The 20802-nt window shown below is 39.4% G+C and overlaps 1 protein-coding gene across 3 annotated transcripts in view; it reads right to left on the bottom strand.

Annotated features, from left to right (window-relative positions):
* Positions 1 to 20802, bottom strand: part of CTNNA3 (catenin alpha 3) — a 957874-nt gene that overhangs the window by 301131 nt on the left and 635941 nt on the right. The gene's annotated exons all lie outside the window — the stretch shown is intronic.

Genomic DNA, 20802 nt, shown 5'->3' with positions numbered 1-20802 from the left:
AATTGTACAAGGCAATTGTTCCAGGGGTGGTATTCACTTACCTTTGCTCCCGGTTCGCAAATGTTCTGTGTTTGCACGGAGCATCAAAAATGGGACATGATGACGTCTGGGAGGGTGGGCAGAGCCTCCTGTAGACGCCGCTACCGGTTTGCCCGAACCGGATAGAACCAGCTGAATACCATCACTGAATTGTTCATTGTCAGCATAGGTACCCGAGAGATCAAGTCTCTGAAACTGCTATAATTATGATAACCTACTCCACTGATTATGATTTAAACACAAAATATATAATCCCTAAATTTATATATACACATTGTATAGATTGTTTATAATTTGTACTTTATCCTTTTGAGAATTTCTAAATATTTTCACTGGTCAGCTATTATTAACCATCTCATTAGTTCTACCACATCTTCTAATAAAATAGGTTGCCACTTTTTTAAAAAAATGCCATTATGGAGTAAAGCAATGCTTAAACATCAGTCTCGCTGTACCATCAAGTGGAAAATTTTAATTGATTCTGCTTGATTTTGTTTTTAATTTTAATTTTTTACTTGTTTGATGGAATGTCACCTTCCAAAATGATTCCCAATGTGTCATCTTGAATACTGATATAAAATAGCTATCTCAGTTAACACAAATGACTTTAAAGAGCTCCTGCAGTATATAATAAAATTAAGGAATAAATCTGTCTCACTGAAAGATTTGAGAGTACATTTTTAGGCTAGAAAACAATACAGTTGCTCAATTGATCTCAACAGCAGCCATTTTGAAGACTTGTTTTAGCAACCCTATTAGCACTCACCTGCAGACTGTTTTTTTTAGACAACAGTCATATAAATGTCAGATTTATTCACTTATTTGGTGAAAGAAAGAAGCAATATGTAACCATTAATGTAAAACAGTTTTTTGAACCATCCTATTCTGGATGGAAGGTTTTTCAACAAGTAAAGGATAACGAGAAAAAGAATAGCTTTGTTTCCATCCTGCCTTCAGCCTTGGTGATGAAAATATTCATAAATGACTCGGTTTTCATTCAAGGCTATCTAAAAACTTTTTCATACAGAGATTGCTGGAGATGGATCTTTGTAACGGTGGCTTCTACCTGGAAAATCACAAACCAGCATTAAGACCAGAGGTGGGTTTCACATGTTTTTACCACCGATTCACCCTGAGTGCGCATGCTTTCTTCACGCATGCACATGTCTTCCGTGCACGTGCCCGGCCTCAAAATTGTGGCTAAATAGGACAGCAAAATGGAGGGGCAGGGGGGTGGGGGTGGGGCCAGGGCCCATCCGCAGTTGCCGATACCGGTTCGCCCATATCAGTCTGAACCTGAATACTTGAAGAATAAATGTTTCTCTGTAATTTAGAATTCTTGCCACAGCATGTCAGATCAGAATCTTATATCAGCTGAAGAATGTCCTTTCTTGTGAAAGCACATTTCCATTCTGTGCCAAAAGTCCAACATTTTGATTCCTTTCCTATAGCCTAATTATAGCTCTTATTCACTGTCTGCATTTTCACAGAATTTTCACTCCCAACTTTGAGTGGAATCCCAGAATTTCAACAACAATCAAAGGAAATTAATTGTTCATATTGTAGAAAAATGAAATTATTTTAGGAAATATTTCCTAAAAGGGAGACAGAAACTCAGCCCCCCCTCCACCTTTGTCAATGGGCCATTAAGGCCAGCTCATCTGCAACACAAAAGGCCAAGACACAATAGGACCCATCTAGAAACAGAAACTCACCACATGACACCTGGGAAGAGTACATCACCCAGCAAACTTACAAAGTTAGCTAAGACCACCACCCCCTGGGAGTCTGACAGCCAATGGGATACATTTTTTGTACAGGAACAGGAAACTGTAAAGTGGGGCCCAACATAGGGCATAAAATCAGGGCACTCTCAGCATCTCTGCCCTTTTTCTTCTTCACCCAACATCATCAAGGCATGTGATCCCGTCCACCATTAAAACCATCTTTCCAAACAGCCACCATGTTTCCACGGTCTTTCTGCCCACTTGGAACGGAACCCAAAAGGATATTTCATCCAACAGTGCAATGGAGACATTTTTTTTTTGATTCTGCATGATGTTGTATTAAAATTATCATGCTACCCTTCCCCCCCTCCCCCAATCTATTCTATACCATAAAATCCCCCTGCAGAGAACAGGGGAGCCCTTGCATTTCCTTCCACCTTCAAGGAGCATCCTCTCAAAAGCTTCCTGTCTGACCGAGAACTTACTGTTTGCAAGTGCCGTTGCACAGTAGCAAAAGCCTTTCAGAAAGCAATGCAGGGGGACTTCCGTGCATAATGAACCCTGCACCACTGCATTATATTGTCTATGGAATAAAATACATAATCTAGTGGGTTTTGTGGGAAGGGACGGTGCCTCAAATGGTTATGCTCATCTTACTTGCTTTGTGAATCTGTAATGTATACTCAAGAATCATTACTGCCACCTCCTCCCCTATTAAATGCCAGCAGCTTGGAGAGAGTTGGTTGCAAAAGACTTTACACCTTGTTAGATTGGCTACAAAGTTTATTTCCCTAGAAAGAGCACCAGAAAAAGACACACAGAAAATACTGTAGTAGCTGTCATTTGAAGAAGTTATTTACAATCTGCTCAGGCCCAGGCAAAGCTCTCTTTCCACAAGCCTAGAAAAATCTGCAGTAGTTTCACTGTGAAATGATATGACCCCGCTCGAAGTTATGGCTGCTACAACATGCCATGGACGTGTGAACAAAATTGGGGTGCTTGACAATGTGCCTGCCTTTACAATCAACTTCAGAGATACTTTAGTGCCCCGCCCCCATCTTCCCCCATCCCACCCTGCTCAGTCTCTACGGGCCTTTTGTATGCTTCCCACCCTTGCTGTGTCCCACACTGTTCTGTCCCCGTCCCACACACGCACACAAACAGACAGCCGGGGGTTAAATAAACTGGCAGACAACCAATTCTTCTGATAAGACGCTTGGCAGCAATCCAGTAGCTGCTTGCCAAGAACTTTTACTCAATAAACAAAATACACACAGTCAAGAATTGTCCATTTCGTAAAATAAATCCAAGGCCAATAATGTTGTTTCCAAAGAGGCAATGTGACTCGATAGTAGTTAGTTTTGTCCGTCACAGAGTCTGAATGGCCACCTCACCCCCTTTTATATCCTGTGGGGTGTGGTCCAGTGACTCAGCCTAATCTCTGGCACGCCTTTTCTTCTGTTGCATGCGCTTATCTCTGCGACGCTGCCGAGGATCCAGCCAAGACTCATTACCCTCATCACTGTCCACTTGTGGCTGCGTGGACGTGCTTGGCCCCGGCCCTATCTCTTGCCCTTTGGCGGATACCGAAGGCATTGCCTGAGAGGAGGGTCCTGGAGAGGGAGGCCTTGCCAACTCCTCTCCTTCACTCTCGGAGTCCTCTCCTGCCGATGACACAGGCTCAGGTAACGGAGCCACAACACACACCCTCCTCCCCATCTCTCCAACACAACTCATTCACTTACCTTTTCCATAGAGCTCCTTTGGATAATTGCTGCTCTGTCGTACAGCTTTCCTACACAGAGCCCACGTGGTGCCATCTTGGAAGCAGACACCAGTAGGGAGCAACTTCAATTAATTGTGGCCACTCTGAAATATTGCCTACCTCTGGGATGCTACCAAGCAGCTCCGTACTGTATAGGGAGGCTGAGGGGCAGATCAGCCAACTTTGCTTCCTAAACACATGGCAGAGCAACTGCTTCCCAAAGGAGATTTACAGTAGGGTTGTTAAACTCACGGCCTGCAGCCCAGATGCGTCACTCGCTGGCCACACCCACACCCGGTTTAGCGAAGGGGGAAAAAGTCACGATATATCACGTGACAATGCTGTGACGATGAGAGTTTGACACACGTGATCTATCGGAAAATGTAGGTGTTCAAGACATGATGGAGGGTGTGGAGGATGGTGTGGGACCCAGTGAAGTGGAAAGCAAGTCCAAGGTCTACAGGAACATAGGAGGGTAGCAGTGGAGCATGGGGTCTGGGGAAGCCCTGAGGGGCCCATGTGAGCTGAGGATTCAGTTTGGGTCTGGGTCTGCACTAGGCCTCATAGGGCCAATCCACCTAAGACACTTCATCGTCTGTTTAACAATTGCAATTGGAAGAGAAGGGATTAGGGTTATTAAGCAAGGCAACCACATGGGCACCTCAAAAACCATCAAGACTTGCAGGGGCAATCTCCATTATGGTCATAAGTCAAGGCTACCTGTATAGTGTTCTCATTGTGTTACTAATCATTTGGGAGTAGGGTAGAAGTTTAGTAAATCAGTGAATTCAAGAAACGGCAACATATCAAAGGAAGCACATGAAAAGGAAAGCTAGGGTAGAGCATACTGTGATAATAATTGAGAGGATGTGTTTTGGCTTCATATGAGTGACAACACAGCCCTTTTTGGCTCTTCCTTAATGTAACCCTTTTTCCCCCCCTCAGGCCTTCATCCAAGCCTGAGAAATGAAGACGCCCCTGCTTTAAGGAAGCCTTTAAAATATTGGGCAGTTTTAATGAAAAACAGAGGCTGTTCATATGCAAGTTCTAAAGTGGTTCTTAATCAATGTTCAAAGGTGTAGAATCTTGTTAACCTGTATTTCAAAAGCCTCTGATGGGCTGTCTACTAAAGTAAAGCAAAGTCATGGCATACACTTGAAAGTAAATCAGGAAGCCTGTAATTGTGAGTCTGTCTGGCAAGAACAAAGACTGCTTATTCACAGAAAATAAACACGTGTAAAGCTTGTAACAATTGTGGATATTCTTAGAAAGCTGATAAAAGTAACAAAGAGTTAGGCAACTTGCATACCTCAGCTAAAAGTTAGGAATAGAGATGGCCTGCAGCAAATAAAATGTGTATTAGATAACTCCTGGGGCATTCATTAGCCAAGATTTAGGAATAGGGAGAGCTAGAGACCAATAGAACAAACTATACAATTATTACTAAAATGTTCCTTAGATGATATTTCTTATTATCTCGTCTTGTCCCGCCTTCTTCTTTACTGAAAATGTAGAAAGCTTTCTTAATCCTTTGTTCTTGGCTCTTGGCATTTTGGCCAGGAGCCCTTTTCCTTAGTACTTCAATAAAAAGCAATCAAAACTTGCACCTCATGTCTGGCATCCTTCATTGACCTCGGCACCAGACTCAAACCCGAATTGGGGACAACACCTCCTCTACAGCAATTCTCCCTTTGGACATAGATATCTTCATTAATCTGCAAATTCACTTGGTGTCCTGAAATCTTGACCTTAACATCTCCCATATCCTCAGTGTTGTATACCAATGATATTTAATTATATGCCATTGAAAGTATCGATTATTTTCAACTTTCCTTCATATTGTCTTTTTATTTGGTGTTTCCGGAACAATCATATACCGTATTTCCCCGAAAATAAAATCAGGTCTTATATTAATTTTTGCTCCAAAAGACCCATTAGGGCTTATTTTCTGGTTAGGTCTTATTTTTGGGGAAATACAGTACTAAATGTATCCATCTTAACTGGGGCTTATTTTGGGGGTAGGGTTTATATTACGAGCATCCTGAAAAATCATGGCAGGATTTATTTTCTGGTTGGGTCTTATTTTCGGGGAAACAGGGTATTTCAAGGACAGCTATTTTATAAACCCAATCCTCATGTAAGAAAAAAAACCTAGTAGAATTCACTACTCTGGTATCTGCTTATTTCCAAATGTACGCAATGACAAAGACCTGGAAAGCAGCTTTAGTGTTCAAAATTGATAATATGCCCCTTGAGTCATCATAAAGTTTATTCTTGCGAGAAAGCAGCAACAACAATAACATGGTCCCTTTCCCCTCATTTTCACTTGCAAAATTGTTTCGTACAACCCCTACCCAGCCAAAAAGATCTATAATAAATTCAAGCAACTGATTCCTACCTGCTTTCAAAGGCCATTAAACAAATACCTTCAGCTTGTAAATGAAGATCTGAAGGTTAGTTTGTAAATATGTTGTTGGAAATGAAGCATGCAACGATATATTTGCATGATCTTTACTGGAAGAAGTCAAAGCAATTGTTTTAATAGAACATGATGACAGCATTTTAGTTAAATAATGTAAGGCGAATCCTTAACATTCTTGCAGTCCAAAGTATTGGAAAAGGGGCTTCTTCAAAATTTGATCCCAGTGGAGAGTATTTAAAACTAAGCTAAAACTAGTTGCCAACGTAACAGTAATAGAGTTGGAAGGGACCTTGGAGGTCATCTAGTCCAACCCCCTGCTCACACAGGAGACCTATACTAGGGATTCGAACTGCCGAACTGCTGACCTTTCTGATAGACAAGCTCAGTGTCTTAGCCACTGAGCCACCTAGCCAGGCTGTTACCTACCTAGCCAGTTCTAGGTTTGCTGTTTTGCATTAAGACTCTGAAAATTACTGCTGGTTATAATCAATTTTTGTAAAAAACAAAAAACAAAAAAAAAACCTCTGGACAAGGATAGGATTGAATAATCTTGAGAAAAATAGATAAGTAACACTCAATTGGAACAGTTAAAGGTCTCAAGTGACACAATTATTCATATTTCCAGCACATATAACATTCTTCTATTTTTAAATGAAAATAAATCCAAAAATAGAATGACTCTTTAACTAGGATAGTTGTGCACTAGTCTTGAGACACATTGCCGTAACAGTATGCAAGCACAACATGTTGAGGTGGGTAAAGGACGTGGGGCAAACTTTACTATTAGTGCTGTAGAAAATGTACTTTTTTTTTCAAATCTCTGCAAGCAAAATAAATTCAGAGGAAGTTTTCCATACTGCCAATGAAAACAAGAGAATAAAGCGTATTTTCCACTTTCAGTTGGCTTCTAAAGCACCCCACAGTCTCAAACGTATGGTTGAATTTTCACACCTAAAACACATGTCTTTCATCCTGACATCTGGATAATTAGCAAGCAGACTCCTACAATGTATTCTATTTCATACAGTCTCATTCTTCCAATACAACATTCCATACTGAATGTTGGAATGTTGTGTTGGAAGAATGGTACATTCAGTACCATTGAAAGGTTGTATGACTTGTGCAAGGATTAGCAGTTCATGTTCACCAGAAACCATAGAAACTAAGACCATCAACTATTGTTGGATCAGGAATTATTCAAGATTGCACATGCTCCTAAGTCTGTTGTTTTGTTAATAATAGAAGATAATCTATCTATCTATCTATATATATATATATAAGCCAAATATCACTCACTCATCACGAAATCTCCAGAATGGTAAAGATACAAACTTGGAATTTGGCACATATGTTCCTCTTGGCTTCTAGGTGCTCGCTAAGAAAGGATTTTTCAAAATGACTATCAGATCATTAGTATTTCATATACAGTATTATACTCATACACTCTGATGCTGAGTTAGACTTCTACTCCCCCTCCCCACCTGAAAGGAACTCTGTCCCAACTGCCAGTTGCCTTATATTGATACGCTCTAATGCTAAGGAGCTAGACATTCTACTCCCACCCCACCCGAAAAGAACTCTGTTCCAACTGCCAGTTCCCTTATATTAACACGCTCTGATGCTACTCCTTCGCTAAACCAGGTGTGGGTGTGGCCAGCATGTGACTCATGCAGCCTGCAGGCTGAGACATTCTACGCTCCTTCCCCTCTGTTCTAACTGCCAGTTGCCTTAAATTAACATGCTCTGATGCTACGGAGTTGCACATTCTACATTAAGTATGGTAGATTAGGCTGTAAGTGTCAATTTATCATGCCCGATCACATAGTTTCGTAGCGAAGCACGGGCGTCCAGCTAGTCTTCAATATTTTGAGGTTGAATTTTTCACTTATTTCAAGGATTAACTCAGAAAAGACACAATGACAAAACCAAAGGGTGAACAGCAGAGCAGCAGAGCTCTGCCACCTTGAATTGCACCTAGAAGCACATTAGCACCCAACTCAGTTCACAGAGCAGAGATACAATATTGTGCCCTGCTCAAGGAATGCACATAACCAACCAATCATGCCATCTCATTTTGCACTAGCTGCAGCTTCCAAAGGCTTTTCTGAATGCTTTATATACAGTGCATTACAGGAAGTAAGCAGGGCACGAGAAACAGACAGCAGAGCCTCCTGGTTCAAGACAGGGCAAAACTGGCACACATATTTTTTTTTAAAAAAAAACATCGAAACAGAAGGAAACGGATTTTACATAAGAAACATGGAGCAAACTGGCATTCCCTGATTAAATGCAGAGCAAAAAATCTCACAGAAAACGTTCTATTGCAGTCAATGCCATGCATTTAAATGTTTTATCATCGTTCCTGAATACTGTTTCACTGTTCATTTTCCATGATTGCATATTATCTCTCTGAGATTCAGTTAAAAATATGGGTTTGGTATTTTTATTTGATTTAGGGAGCACTTCAAAAATAAATAAATTAAGTCATCAAAGCACAATTATAGACATATCTATACCAGTCCCTGGAACTTTATCTAAATATACACTTAATGAACACTTAATGTTCATCTGGATTCGGTTTAAGACTATGTAACCTTAGACAAACTGTTGAAAACAAGGTTTGATAAATAGGGCTTTGTTGCTTCTGAATTATATTTAATGAATGGGCGTTAAAGGTTCATTTTTGATCCATTTCGCTCTACAAATCTAATGCTACTTCCAGACTAATATTTTAAATTCTGTTTCCCATATTTATCTCGAAGGTTTCGGAAGGAGGTTTTGTGATATCTGAAGCCAAGCAACTATATTCTGTAACAGCTTTGTTCCATATAGTATAAACCTTGTTAACTCTCGACTGTTTTTTTCCACTATGTATTCAATACGGATTATGATTGATACAGGTTTTGGGTTTTTTTTTTCTTTTTGTTTAACTTGACATTTTTGGTTGTTGGTGCTGTTATTATATTATTATTGTTATACTAGGGATGGTGACATTATTCGATGGGTGGCATTTCTTCTTTTGAGAGCGGGGCATTGGGATTTCATTTTAAGGTGTGCCATTGTGCATAAAGGTAAATGACAATAAAGATTATTTTATCTTACCTTACCTTGTCCTGACCTTACAGATTAACAGAATTAGAAGGGACCTCGTAGGTCATCTAGTCCAACCCCCTGCCCAAGCAGGACACCCTACACCATTTCTGACAAATGGCAGTCCAATCTCTTCTTGAAAGTCTCAAGTGTGGAAGCTTCCACAACTTCTGAAGGCAACTTCTGTTACACTGGTTGATTGTTCTCACTGTCAGAAAATGTCCCCTTATTTCCAGGTTAAATCTCTCCTTGTTCAGTTTCCATCCATTATTCCTTCTCTGGCCTTCTGGTGCTTTGGAAAATAGCTTGACCCCCTCCTCTCTGTGGCAGCCCCTCAAATATTGGAACACTATCATGTCTCCCCTGGTCCTTCTCTTCACTAGACTAGCCATGTCCAGTTCCTGTAACCGTTCTTCATGTTTTACTCTCCAGTCCCCTAATCATCCTGGTTGCTCTGCACATTTTCTAGAGTCTCAACATCTTTTTTATAGTGTGGTGACCAAAACTGGATGCAGTACTCTAGGTGTGGTCTTACTACAGCTTTATAGAGAGGTATTACTACCTCACTTGATCTTGATTGTATCCCTCTGTTAATTCAGTTTAGGATTGCATTGGCTCTTTTGGCTGCCACTACACACTCTTGGATCATATTTAGCTGGTTGTCCACTAAGACTTGTGACACTAAGACCTGTGACACTAAGACCTGTCCTGTCTTATCTCAATAATCACAGAAGAGATGGTATGGTTAGCAGATATTGTGGCTGAAAGGTAGCTGGATGTGAGATCCATATTGCTGATAATTCTTCCTGGTGTAACGAGAGATCTTGAGATCGCCCTCGTGTATTCTGAACAGCTGGGTATTTTTGTCAGTTGACCGCAGAGACTGAGGGTTTCGCAAATGCTTCTGTTCAGCTGGGAATTTCAGGTTCCATCCTGCCTTGACCTATTAATGTAGCTTTTTCTAAGAAATCAAAATTTAACCTAGCCCAGGGATGTCAAACTTGATTTCATTGAGGGCCACATCAGGGTTGTGTTTGACCTCGGAGGGACTGGGGGGGGCATGGCCAGGATGGGCATGGCCAGCTCAATGTCACTCACGTCACGGGTGCCGGTGGTGGCCCAAGCACTCTGCCAGTGAAAATGGACTCCCGTTTTCGGCTGCAACAGCCTCCTGCAACTCTCTGTCAGTGAAAACAAAGCTTAGGAGGGCTGCACGTGGCCCTCCCGAGCTCCATTTTCGCTGGCAGAGGCACCATAGGCCGGTCCTTTGCTGTTTTCGGTTATAGTATTCAATTAGACAAATGGGAAAAACTATGGAAAATAAATTATAAAATGACAATGTCTGTATCCTATAAAGAAAATCTCTATAAAATGTTTTATAGGTGGCACTTGCCACCAGCCAGATTGGCAAGAATGTTCCCCGGCATGCCATCAACATGTTGGAAATGCAACCACCACAAAGGCACCTATTACCATATGTGGTGGACCTGCCCAATGGTGAAACAATATTGGCAAAGGATCAAAATACAAACAGAGGAAATAACACACCAAAAGATAGAACTAAGACCAGAAAGCTTCTTATTAGGCATAGTGAATGGATACTATGAAAAAGAAACAACCTATTTAATTATACATATGATAACAGCAGCACGAATACTATACGCGCAACACTGGAAGAGTAGTGATATACCAACACCAGATAAAGTAATCAATAAATTTATGGAATGTGCGGAATTAGATAGACTCACAAAGGAATTACAAAATAGGGAAGAACATGACTTTTACTTAGTATGGGAAAAGTGGTATAGTTGGTTGAAAGATAGGAAAGAGATGAAGCAATAGGAAGTAAATAAAATGACCAAATATAATATGATGGAAACAAAGAACAAACATAGATTAACAAAGATCAATATTAGATAGATAAAAGGGAATGACCAAATAAGGAAGAGTCAAAATATAAAGAGAAATGTATATTATAGTTGCGACAAACTGGACATGTATTGAAATGGATGTTTATATGTTTTTATGTTTTGTACGTTTCATTGTTATGTTTAGTTTATACTTATAAATAAAAATTGGAGAAAAAAAGAAAAGAAAAGCCTTCAATCTTCCAAACTTTTTAATTTGCTGGATGAGCCCCTTTTTAATCTATTTACGAAGAAAGAGGAAGTATGTGTTTCCAGTTTTGTAATATTTCTTTTATTTTTTGTAATATGCAGCAAAAGAATGATTACACGTTGTCTTTGGAAAGTTTTTAAATGTGAAGAATTTGGATGAAATTGATTTGAAGAAAGATGTGGAAGTTAACTAAAAATATCCTCTACTGTGGAAAAGAATTTCTGTGTTTATAAGTTGCTGATAAGAAGGCTTTGAAGCTTAACTACTAGAAAGCACCAGATGGCCAAGTTACAGAAAATTTACAATCTGTAGACTGAAGAATGGTGTGAAGTACTTAACTCTATATTGCAACCAAAAAGAACTGGATAGATCAAGCCTCTTTGAATAAAATTGAAAATGATATTATTGAGGATCCTAAACTTTTAATCTACAAGTAATAGATGGAAATATTGGATTTAAACATGGATCTGGAGGACTCTTAAAAAACAACAACAGAGATATACTAATAAGATATCAAAAGAATGATGTGTATTATTTATTTAAATTGAAATATAAGAGATTTACTGGGAAGGCTAGATTGACTCTATCAATGGACTTTGATAAAGACGACATGAACTTTGAGAGAAGAGATAAAGATACAAGAAAGCAGAACACTATATATATGGGATTTAAATATTGCTGGAAGAATGGGGAAAAAACGTAAAATTGGTTTGTTTGATTATATTTATATTATAGGTTGTCACTTGTGGTATTGTTTAATGAATATTTTGACTGATTGTAAAGGTTTAGTTTTCAGTATCTATGCTGTTGCTTTTGGCATATACAGTAATGGGCTATTATAAGAATGGGTCAATGGCTTTGGTGATGTTTAATGCCTATTTTGACTGAATAATTTTTGCTTTGGAACTGTTTAATTGAGTGCAATGGATTGGTTTTTTAAAATTTATGTTAGTATCTTTAATATACAAATAAGAAATAATTATTATTTCTGGTAATGTTTAGCAATTTTTAATTTTGCAATGTTCAATTATAATTGAGATTGGATTTTTATTATTCTAGAAAGTCATTGGGGGATTAGGTTTTAAATAGAAGTGGGGATATATATTTGTTAATTAGTTTTGATAAGTTTTACTGAATCTTTCTTGACTAATAAGCTGAGCAGAGGATTTAGAAATGAGTTTATAGAAAATGAGCTAAAATATGGAATGAAGGTATATCTGGTTGTACTTTAAGAGACAGTGCTAAATTGTTCATAATGAATATATTTACTGTGGAGTTTCTTTTTGTTATTGTTAGTCTACTAATATAATTATAATATGTATAGTATAGTATAGTATAGTATAGTATAGTATAGTATAGTATAGTATAGTATAGTATAGTATAGTACAGTAAATATAAATGTAAAATAAAAAATAGACTAGATATCATGCACAAACAACCAGATTCACATTTGAAGATTTCAATTACAGTAACTATTTATTGCTCATGCCTAAAAACAGGAATTTTCTCAGACTGACCATTTGCACCTGGGTTATACTAGATAAATTCAATTGCATTCAAGGATGTGTGTGTATGTGTGTGTGTGTGAGAGAGAGAGAGGGAGGGAGAGAGAGAGAGAGAGAGACTTTACCTTCTTGTGCTCAGTAGGAATTCCAGACTAATTCCCCATTTGACTCCTCCCTCTGGCTTAGCCATTCTCTCTCCAACAGAGGAGCTATATAAGGTAAAGGTAAAGGTAAAGGTTCCCCAAGCACATGTGCTAGCCGTTCCTGACTCTAGGGGGTGGTATTCATCTCTGTTTCAAAGCCAAAGAGCCAGCACTGTCTGAAGACATCTCCAGAGTCATGTGGCTAGCATGACAAAATGCCAAAGGCTCACGGAACACTGTTACCGTCCCACCAAAGGTGGTCCCTATTTTTCTACTTGCATTTTTTATGTGCTTTCGAACTGCTAGGTTGGAAGAAGTTGGGACAACTAACAGGAGCTCACCCCGTTACACGGCACTAGGGATTTGAACCGCTGAATTGCCGACCTTTCGATCAAAAAACTCAGCGTCTTAGCCACTGAGCCATGGCGTCCCTGAGGAGCTATATAGCAGTCTTCAAAATTTAAAGAGTTGTCAGACAGAAAATAGAATTATTGTGCCAGAAGCAGCACTATTACCAATGGGTTAAAACTGCACAAAGTAGAGTCAGCTATGCAACAGGAATGACTTCTTGACTGTATGAGCTATTACCCATGTAAGGCTATCAAAAGAACTCCAAACAAAGGCTGAATGGTCCTCTGTGATTAGATCTCACGCTGAGCAGTAGATTGGACAAGATGACATCTAAGATACTTTCTAACTCTATTGTTCAATGATTCCATGACTCCAAAACAAACAGAATCCTACGACAGAACTAAAGAGGTAAAAGCAAATGGCAATTCCTTCATTTCATCAGATTAAGACTTGCATTACAGATTTCTTGCATTAGGAATCTGCTTGAAATAACATAGAATCATATATCCCCTTGACAGTTCTGGGGTCTTTCAGGTTTTATTTAAATCTCTCAGTTTTGCAGAAAGAGATTTCAATGCAAGAACCTCTTTAGAAAATTTTGTATCAGGGACTGTATCGGGGACATACACTTTTTTTTTCAGTCTCTTGGGTTGCCAATCATATCTTTATTTATATTCCTCTATAGCTGGCACCTTAGATAAACCTTTCCCTATTGTCACCAGTAAAATTATTTATTATTCTTTTAAAGCTTTTTACCCTGTTTTTCATTTGCCAAGTCTCTCAAAGTGGCTTGGCTCAACTAAATCAGAACAATTTCTGCACTCTAGCTTATAAACTAAGAAAATAACACAAAGGGGAAACCATTGGGGTACAGAGAGAAAGAAAAAAAAATGAAAAACAGATTCTTAAAACTTAAAGAGTTTACAACAACCAGGAAATATGAAAACAGTCAAGTAGAGTGGTAGCTGAATACTATATGTAGGAAGAGAGCCAAATTAGTCTGTGGGTAGCCCAAAATCAGGACGTGCTATAATACTTTTTCAGTCTAACAAATTTTATTAAAAACATAATAAAGCATGACACAGCATTTCCTCTGATATATGATCACTAAATGAGAATTGAATGCGTCTCATCTCTTAGAAGAGCCAATCAAATCACTTTGCTTCTCTCCCTCTCTCCACTGCAATATGGTTCTTGCCAAAACTTGCTAAGTTCCATGGGGTTTTACATTTCTATAATTTCTGGATTGATTTTGCAACATTACAGGTGATTCCATGAAAACCATTTTATCATGTTAGACTCACTGTCAACAGCAAAGTCTTTAGCTTATATGCATACAAAACCTTTGCCAGACCAATTCTTGAATACAGCTCATCCACGTGGAATCCACACTGTGTATCGGACATTAATGCAATTGAGCGGGTCCAGAGGTATTTCACGAGAAGAGTACTCCACTCCTTTACTCACAATAGAATCCCTTATGCCACCAGACTTGAAATTCTGGGCTTGGACAATCTGGAACTGCGCCCCCTGCGGTCCGATCTAAGCATAGTATACAAAATTGTCTGCTACAACATCTTACCTGTCAATGACTTATTCAGCTTCAACCACAATAATACACGGGCAAACAATAGATACAAACTCAAGGTAAGAGCCATGGTGGCACAGCAGACTAAAGCACTGTTATTAACATCAGCTGCCTGCAATTACTGCAAGTTCAAATCTCACCAGGCTCAAGGTTGACTCAGCCTTCCATCCTTTCTAAGGTAGGTAAAATGAGGACCCAGATTGTGGGGGCAATAAGCTGACTTTGTATCAATATACAAAAGTATGAAGGCTATTGCTTAAAGCATTGTAAGTTGCCCTGAATCTCTGGAGAAGGGCGGCATATAAAATCAAATAATAAAAAAAAAAAAACCCGCTCCAAACTCGATTGCAGAAAATACGACTTCAGCAACAGTGTGGCCAACACCTGGAATACTCTACCCGACTCCATTGTTACAGCCTCAAACCCTCACAGCTTCAACCTCAAACTGTCTACCATGGACCTCACCCCATTCCTAAGAGGTCTGTAAAGGGGATGTGCTTAAGCGCACCAGTGTGCCTACCATCCCTGTCCTAATGTCCCCACTTATCTGTACTTACTTCCTTTGTTTATGTCTATGTTTACACCTATACCTGCTATCTTGTACATGTTTGATGAACAAAATAAAAATAAATAAATAAATAAAAAGAGTAATCTTGCTTCTGGGTCTGTGTGGAGTTGGGTAATACAATTGGATGACACTCACTCTTTAACCCAAGTGGCAAAGTATAATATTTCATTGAAAGAGGCAGCCAGTGATGCGTGGAAACTAATATCCAATTAGTTTTCATGCATCATATCAAGGTTCAGGCTAACACATGCCTGAAAGTTAAAGGAGTTTGCTTGATTAGATGTTTTCTAAATTGTTGACTGCAAAATAAATCTGTGAGTGAGGAAAATATGCCAAGAGAAATGAGCTGAACCATAAAAGTCGACCATGGGACAAATTAAAAGTATCTGCCAGATCCATTCTATAGTATGCTATTCGTTAAGCCTTTGAATTGTTAAACACATTGATGAAAACACAATACAGAGGAATATTATGTTGTAATAATAGCAGCAGTAAAAAAAAGGAGCAAAGAATGTAATCCAATTTGGGCAGTTTAAAAAGTAAAATATTGTTTTTCTGAGAAGTTCTAATTATTTCAGCACTTAGCAGACTGCTCCATCAATATCAGCCCAAACAAAGCAAAATGAAAATACTTTTAGAGAACAATCCTGCAGTCTTAAGCTCATTTGCCTCAAAAAGTCATGCTAAATTCAGTGGAATTTATTTCTGTCAATACACGATTGTACCATATCACGCATTACCCAAGTTCTCTCATGCAAATTTGCCAGTGTTGCAGGTATTGCTCTCAATTAATCAGAAGGAAAGAGTCACAGATGGAGAAATAAAGTAGAGAAATATTTCCCCAAGAAAATGGGATGGATCCAATTTTAGTTGTTTGTAACAGTGGATTTACAGATGATGTTATGTATAAATTGGCTTAACAAAATCAGAAACGAGGAGGTGATAAACCACCTGGGAAAGCCAAGGGAAATCATCAAAACCATAAAAAAGCAAAAGTTAGAATATTTTGGACATGTGATGCGACACCCAGAAAAATACAGCATACTTCACTTAATCCTCCAAAGAAAGATTGAAGGCAAATGAGGTCCAGGCAGAAGAATTTCATGGCTTCAAAATCTAAGGGACTGGTTTGGACAAAACTCAGCAGCACTTTTTCATGCATCTGTTGATAAAAATAGGATCACCAACATGCTTGCCAACGTCCGATGACGGATATGGCACAAGAAGAAGACGATTCAAATCAATTGACTAAAGTTAGCTATTTTAGTTTTGGTGAGCTTACTCTTAACAGAATGAAGTTTGCATCCTACCCAAAAAATTTCCTTCCTTCTTCTAGTCAACTTAGATAAAATAATGAGAAACTGAAGGCACAAATATTTATCTGTGGCAAATACATATCCTTGGCAGTTTTTTTTTCTACATTTGTTGAAAAAAAAAATGACAAAGATGACATATGAGCAAAATGCACACATTGGATTTACACAGATCCCTAAGTGTGGGCCAATAATTCCAAAGAGAAAGGGAAGAGCTTTTATTCCCAAATTCTTTATCTTGTTTCATCTGAATTCAATTTTCTAGATATTTATCCATGTTTTATTTCCTACTTTGCAATTCTGACACCTTATTAGAAAAGCAATCTGATCAAGGAGAGGAACTAAAATTGAAGGCATATTTGCACTGTCAGTTGCCTCATTAGAAATCCAGAGTACTAACCATTTTTTGAAGGCAAGATAATGATCTCTTCTGCTTACCGCTAGCCCACAAATGCAATTTCTACCTATGTTTTCCTGCTCTAATTTCAAAACAGCGTTTTCCAGTTTGAGTCGACTCAAAGATGGCTGTTTGATTTGCCTGCAGCACTTAACGTTGATCTAACGCAGTGTTTTCCAACTTTGGCAACTTTTAAGATGTGTGGATTTCAATTCGCAGAATTTTGAGAGCTAAAGTCCATACAGTTGCCAAGAATATAACACATGGCTTTAGAGAAACCCTGCGTTTTGGTTGGCTACTGCACACAGTGGAAGGGGAGCCCTTATCCTGGTCAGAGGGTCAACAATATCCTCTCTGTAATAATCACTGTAGCTGCATATCTACTGTATGTTAGTTATCAGTATGTCAAAGTCGGATTGCGGTTATAGCATTTGCCTGATATGCAGAAAGTTCAAAACTTTTTTTTTTAAACTTTTTAAAAAAAATCCACTTAAGGTATCCATTCCCTGCTGGCTTTTATTTTTTATTTTTTAAAAAAAGTCCACTAGTGCAGGGGTCTGCAACCTTAAACCTCAAAGAGCCATTTGGATCAATTTCCCACAGAAAAGAAAACACCGGGAGCCACAAAACCCTTCCCGTGCCTGACTATTTCTTGAGCGGCCACAAAACTAGGATATGTAGTTGAATTAAATGTTCTGTTTTCTTCTGAAACTTTTCTTTTCTTGGATTTATCCATGGTTGGCCTACCGGGGGTTGAAAAGCTCAATAAACTGAGTGCTGGCGGGTGTTGCACATTGGCAGTTGTGACGCATATTTTGAGTGACAGGGAGCCGTAGCAGAGGGGTGAAAGAGCCACATGCGGCTCCAGAGCCACAGGTTGCTGACTCCTGCACTAATGCATCATTGAAACACTGAACTTCCTTTATCTCCTCCCTCACTCCCTCCCTTCCCTCAGATAGCCAAATAAATAAGTTCCACAAAGTCATTTGCATCTCACAGAAACAATAAAATGATGCATTAATAAACCTGTCTATTGGGTTTTTTTGGTCACTTAAACGCATAATTTAGGGAAAGAAAAATAGCAACTAAAAAAAATCTGCTGTGTTTTGGCCAATGACATTCTATATCCGGGCAAATGTTTTAACCACTATCCTACTGAGAGATACCCACAACCAGAGGTGGGTTTCACATATTTTTGCCATCGGTTCACTGCACGTGCACATGCTCACTTTGTGCACGTGCGTGCATTCCGCGCATGCGCCCGGCCTCAAAAACGTGGCTAAATAGGACAGCATAGTGCCGGGGTGGGTGGGCCCACGGGCCCACCCCAGGGGTGGTTCTACTTATCTTTACTACCAGTTCGCAACAGGATCATGCGCGCACGCGCGCTTTGCTCGCACATGCGCCTTGCTTCTGCGCATGCATGGAAGCTTCTGCGCGTGTGCAGATTGCTTCTGATGACATCAGGGTCAGTGGGCCGAGCCTCCCACCGGTTTTACTACCGGTTCTATAGAACCGGTCCGAACCGGGGGCAACTCACCACTGGCCCACCCGTGATCTCCGCTACCAGTTCACCCAAACCGGTCCAAACTGGTTGAATACCACTACAGCCCACAACAATGACAGAAACAGACATTTATCAGTCAAACCTGGAAAAATGCCAGAAAGAAAGAATTTTGTTATTTTTTTTTAAAAAAAAAGATTGTTGTGCTGCCTCGAGAAGGAAAAACAATTTGCAGTTACTTTCTTGGCATGGAAAATTGAGAGGCCCAGCAGGAGGGGAGCTATCTGTGGGAGGCTTGTACCTGTAGTCATCAGTAAATTATTGCCAAAGTCTCCCAACCTTCAAACTATTTTGTTAAATCAGTTTAGAATTCAACCAATATCAGAATAGGACAGGTGCAGGTTAAGAGAACAGTGGGGATATGCCCAAAGTGAGGAAAATACAAATGATGAATAGGGAAAGAGCCTTGATAGTACAGTGGTTTAGTGCACCCTGTTATTAACACAGCTGCCTGCAATTTCTGCTGGTTCGAATCTCTCCAAGGCTCAAGGTTGACTCAGCCTTCCATCCTTTCTAAGGTAGGTGAAATGAGGACCCAGTTTGTGGGGGCAATAAGCTGACTTTGTATAAAATATACAAAAGAATGAAGGCTATTGCTTAACGCATTGTAAGCCGCCCTGAGTCTCCGGAGAAGGGCGGCATATAAATCAAATTAAAAAAAAAAAAATTAAATTGGATAGCATCCAAATATTGATCTATTCTGTTAATTAATTTACTTAAAAGATCACATACATGTTATATGAAACCCCTTCATCAAATTTCTTGAATGTACACACTTTGTGTATGCAAGACAGAGGTGGGTTTCAGCAGGTTCTGACCAGTTCTGGAGAACCGGTAGTGGAAATTTTGAGTAGTTCGGAGAACCGGTAAATACCACCTCTGACTGGCCCCGCCCCCATCTATTCTCTGCCTCCCGAGTCCCAGCTGATCAGGAGGGAATGGGGATTTTGCAGTACCCTTCCCCTGCCACGCCCACCAAGCCATGCCCGCTAACCCATGCCACACCCACCAAGCCACACCCACAGAACCGGTAGAAAACATTTTTGAAAACCACCACTGATGCAGAACCAAATCACACAAGTATTTGCATGAACCCTGAACCAGCCTATCTTCTGCTTTCTCCCTGGTTGCGCTATATCTGAAGAACACAATTCACAAGACACGAGTGGGACTTTCTCACACCCATATTAGCTTTTAAGAAAACTTTACAAACAGTTTCAATTTGCCCACAGTATTTAACTGCTTGTCTTAATACATTTAACTCTCTTACCATTTTTTAAAAAGTTTTAACCAGGTAAGTTTGATTCTGTTCCTATATAAGATAATGTAATTTGTATATGTCCTGTATGTTTTAATTGGTTTTAAATTTTTGGAAACTTTCCACTGATAAATAAGTCAAATAAATAAAATATATCAAATAAGTCACAATATAGGCACATGGAGACATTCTAACATTAGTGTTCCAGTGTCCCTCACATATGAGACCTTGGTTAAATTCAACATCAACGCCCAAGTTGCCTAAATTGCCATTTTTATTTTCTGAGATCGATTAGATTAGATTAGATTAGATTAGATTAGATTAAATTAACAGAGTTGGAAGGGACCTTGTAGGACATCTAGTCCAAGCAGGAGACCCTACACCATTTCTGACAAATGACAGACCAATCTCTTCTTGAAAGTGTCCAATGATGAAGCTCCCACAACTTCCAAAGACAAGCGGTTCCACTGGTTGATTGTTCTCACTGTCAGAAAATTTCTCCTTATTTCTAGGTTGGATCTCTCCTTGATCAGTTTCCATCCATTATTCCTTGTCTGGCCTTCAGGTGCTTTGGAAAATAGTTTGACTCCTTCCTCTCTGTGGCAGCCCCACAAATATTGGAACACTATCACATCTCCCCTGGTCCTTCTCTTCACTAGACTAGCCATGCCCAGTTCCTGCAACTGTTCTTCATATGTTTTAATCTCCAATCCCCTCATCATCCTGCACTTCTTCTCTGCACTTTCTAGAGTCTCAACATCTTTTTTATAGAGGGGTGACCAAAACTGGACGCAGTATTCTAGGCGTGGTCTTACTAAGGCTTTATAGAGTGGTATTAGTACCTCATTTGATCTTGATTGTATCCCTCTGTTGATGCAATTTAGGAATGCATTGGCTTTTTTGGCTTCGGCTAATGGTTTCTTCTGAACTTTGCTGCTAATGGATATTATTTGA

Source organism: Pantherophis guttatus, chromosome 6 (genome assembly GCF_059756535.1).
Source record: "Pantherophis guttatus breed Tessera chromosome 6, ASM5975653v1, whole genome shotgun sequence".
Classification (NCBI taxonomy): Eukaryota; Metazoa; Chordata; class Lepidosauria; order Squamata; family Colubridae; genus Pantherophis; species Pantherophis guttatus.
Note: the sequence above shows the minus strand (reverse complement) of the source record. Positions and strands in the feature narration are given on the sequence as shown.